Raw genomic sequence first — 4,627 nt, 5'->3', positions numbered from 1 at the left:
TGAATAAATTGAATCCTTTATTTCTAATAAGAAAATAACCAAATACATAAATGCACGAAAAACAAACATAAGCAAACAAAACTCCCACTCAAACAATGATATCATCAACTGATAAAACACCCATATAGCAATGTGCTCATGAAAGACCTTAGGTGCTAAACCTTTTGTGAGTGGATCCGCTATCATGAAGTTTGTTTCAATGTGTTCATTGTATATTTGTCTATTATGCACTCTCTCTTTCACAACTAGGAACTTTATGTCAATATGCTTTTACTTAGATAAGCTCATATTGTTGTTGAAATATAAGACTATTGACTTATTGTCACAATCCAAAATATATAACCTAGTGATAAATTTCTGTAGTCATATTCCATGGTTTGATGCCTCATAGCATGCTATAAACTCTGCTGCCATAATGGAAAAAACTACAAGTGTTTGTTTGACAGTTTTCTAGGATATAGCTCATCCAACTAATATGTAAATATATCATGAAGTGAATTTTTTACCATCTAGGCATTCAAAGAAATCAGAATTAGAATATTCGATGACCTCAAAATGATCTAATCTCCTATAAGTAAGCATGTAATCTTTTGTTCTCTGAAGATACTTCATAACCCTCTTGGTTGCTATCCAATGGTTCACACTAGGGTTGTTTGAGTATCTGCCTAATATCCCAACAATGTACGCAATATCCGGATACGTGCATACTTGAGCATACATTAGATTCCCAATAACTGATGCGTAGAGAATCTTTTGCATTTCTTGAATTTCAAGGTTAATTTTAGAATATTGAGAAAGACTAAATTTGTCTCCTTTAGCAACAAGGGTGTCAGTCGGTTTACTATTTTGCATGCCAAACATTTTAAATACTTTATCGATATAATTCTTTTATGACAATCCAAGAATACCCTCAGATCGATCTCGATGTATCTGGAATCCTAAGACAAAAGAAGCATGACCAAAATCTTTTATTTCAAAATGCTTAGATAAAAAATCTCTTCGTTTCATGTAGCAAACCTACATCATTTATGGCAAGAAAAATGTCATTGACATAAAAAACCAAAAATATATGTTTGCTCTCACCGAACTTATGATATACACAATTATCAACCATATTCATCCCAAAATCGAATGAGATAACTGCTTGCTGAAACTTGTGGTACCATTGACGAGAAGCTTGTTTGAGTCCATATATGGATTTAGTTAATTTACAAACTATATCCTTTGGATCTCCTAACTCAAAGTTTTTCGGTTGCACCATATAAATTGTTTCTTCAATGTTGCCACTTAGAAATGCAGTCTTAACATCCTTCTGGTGTAACCCAAGATCAAAGTGAGCAATAAGTGTCATGATTATCCTAAAAGAGTATTTCAATGAAACTGGAGAGAAAGTCTCTGTAAAGTCAATGTCTTCCTTTTGAGTATATCATTTAGCTACAAGAGGTGTCTTATACCTCTCCACATTACCATTTGTATCCCTCTTAGTTTTAAATATCCATTTGCAATCAATTGGTTTTGCACCTTCAGGTAATGAGACAAGTTCCCAAACTTTATTGTCTTGCATTGATTTATACACTTCTTGCATGACATCAATCCACTTTTGAGAGTTAATATTGTTCATGGCTTGATGAAAGTTGATTGGATCATCTTTCATCATATTGTTATCATTCTTATTTTCTTGAAGAAATACAATATAGTCATCTGGAATAACATGACTTCTTTTTAACGTGGATCTCCTTAATAACACTTGCTCTTGGGGTTGTTGAGTTTATTCTTATGGAATAATTACCTCATCTTGAATAGGGATTTGTTCAACAGTATCTTGTTGATATTATGGATTCACTTCTTGATTAATAGGTATAGAAACATGAACGCCATCAAAAGTGATAGTAAGAACTGAATTAGAATTCAATTCTTCCTCAAAAGCAATGTCTTTAACCTTATTTCTCCCATCAAACTCAACATCTTAAAAAAATATAGCATTTCTAGTCTCAAAAATTTTCTTAATTGTGGGATCATAAAACTTATAGCCCCTAGATCGCTCAGAATAGCCAATAAAGTAGTTGCTCACTATTTTGGAGTCCAATTTATTCTCATGTGGACTATAAGGCCTTGCCTTAGCTGGACATCCCCAAATGTGAAAGTGCTTTAAACTAGGCTTTTGAGCTATCCAAAGCTCATAAGGAATTTTTACAACTTCTTTAGTGGGTACTCTATTCAGAATATAAATTGTTATCTTTAATACGTCTCCCCAGAGAGACTCTGATAATGTAGAATGAGCAATCATACTCCTTACCATATCCTTAAGAGTTCTATTACATCTCTCAGCTACACCATTCATATTAGGTAATATTGGTATGGTGTATTGTGGGATAATACCACATTCCTTTAGGAATTTAGTAAATGGTCTTGGACGTTGTTCACCTGAGCTATCATATCTACCGTAGTACTCACCACTACAATCAAATTTTATTTTCTTAATTATTTTTCTGTGTTTATTCTCAACTTCAACTTTATAAGCTTTGAACATGTCCAAAGACTAAGATTTCTCATGAATGAGATATAGGTACTCATAATGTGAGTAGTATTCTATAAATGTTATGAAGTATGTTTGACCATTCCAGGATGCCATAGGTGTAGCACCCATTTCCCGTATATGTTTTCATGCACAAGTCATAGGTGTCACATGACTTTTAAAAACATTCACTCATTTGTAACACCCATAAAATTTTGTTTCAAAAATAAAACAAAACATTTTAGTACAATAATAAAACATTCGTTGAAACATATTGCTAAAATTTATCACTTTAAATACATTACAGAGCATTTTTTTATTAAATTCGATAACATGCCAGCTAATTTTCAAAATAAAAATGATTGTCCTACTGTTACTGAAGGGTCAACCTTAGATTTATGATAGCTGTTGTTGCACCCCTTACTCGACTAGTCTTTGTTTTTACCTACGCGTGAAATCAACACACGTTAAGTATTTACTTAGTGAGGCATAATACTGTAAATGAATTACAATTCATACATTAGCATGTCATGACTATCAAAATCTGAGATAATTCGTATACTTCATGAGAATCATTTAAAACCTTTTTAGTTAAACCATGAGTGGTACCTTTTATGCCGAAATACACCGTTATACATTTAACTTTCATTAGTGGCACATTTCTGCCAAAATGCACTATTATGCATTTAACTTGCATTAGTGGCACCTTTCTGCCAAAAATGCACCATTATGCATTTAACTTTCATTATAGAGCAATTCATGCTATAAACTTATTCATAATATCATTTCCATACACATTATAAAATATATCAAATATTGTAAAACATACATTAAATCAAAACATTAGAGGTTGACTCATTGTGAGTTTTCCTCATCCCATATAATTACAATAAATGCACTCACCTGATATACCTCTCTAGTATGCTGTAATGACGTCCAACTACTCGACAACCTTATCCTCTCTCTTTTTATTGCTTGACTCGGGAGCTTGGTTATGATCTACACAAGCATCCATTAAGTACACATATTATACCAATGTTAGTAAACTCTCTAACATTTATACTTTTAATAATACTCAAGAGTACTATTATATTCAATTTCTATTAAAATTCCTGATATCTTAAATTTTCCAAGCTCAGTAGTTTAGGTACCCCTACCATGGTATCGATACTTCTATACTATAGTATCGATACTGCCTTTCAGTATCGATACCATTTCTATATTCTGAAATCCATGGTATCGATACCTTCCTCTTAGTATCAATACCCACAATAGTATAGATACTAATTGCACAAGTATCGATATTGTTCATCATAATTCTTCAAATTTAAACCTATAGTATTAGTATTGTTCTTCCAATACCGATACCCTTACCCATATTTTCTATTTTTCAGCCTAATTTTTACCAAATTTTCGATTAAATCTCTTACTTTTACCACAAACAATACCCTTAAGCTTAACATCACTTAACCCAACTAACTTTCCTCCATTTAGCTTCCTATAACATCTAAATTCTCTAAAGAACATCTTAAACGAAGAATCATACTACTTTTTCATACATGTTTTTAATCACATCCAATGCTTCTAATCTCTTATTTATATATTTGAGAAGTCAAATATACTAGCAAACTCCAATAAAAACTCATATTTCAACATATCATTCAAAAACCCATTTTTTTTAATCTCAAATAAATCATCAATCTCTTAGTTTTAATCATCTTTAAACATTCCTTAAGCTTTCACATCACTTAAGGTGTCAAGACCAAACCAAAAACTAAAGGAAAAACTAGCTAAAGGAAGTCTTAATTTTGGCTATGGATGAGAGCACGAACAACGGGGAAGAAGAATAAGAGAAGATGACTTAGTTTATTTTCAACTTTCCCCTTTCTTTAATACCCTGATTAAATATGAATTTTAAATCAATTTCCCTCTAAAGGACCAAAATGCCCTTTTATTCTTCCATTTTCACTAATTGGTCTTAAACACAATTTCTAAACCATTTCTTATACTTTACCATTTCTTTAATTTAATTCCTCAAATTTCAAATTCTTTCAATTTAATCACTGACTTGATATTCAGGGTATTACATTAGGGAATGGCCCATAAATATCC

The sequence above is a fragment of the Hibiscus syriacus genome, unplaced genomic scaffold (assembly GCF_006381635.1).
Source record: "Hibiscus syriacus cultivar Baekdansim isolate YM2019G1 unplaced genomic scaffold, ASM638163v2 tig00004072_pilon, whole genome shotgun sequence".
In the NCBI taxonomy this organism is placed as follows: Eukaryota; Viridiplantae; Streptophyta; class Magnoliopsida; order Malvales; family Malvaceae; genus Hibiscus; species Hibiscus syriacus.
Note: the sequence above shows the minus strand (reverse complement) of the source record.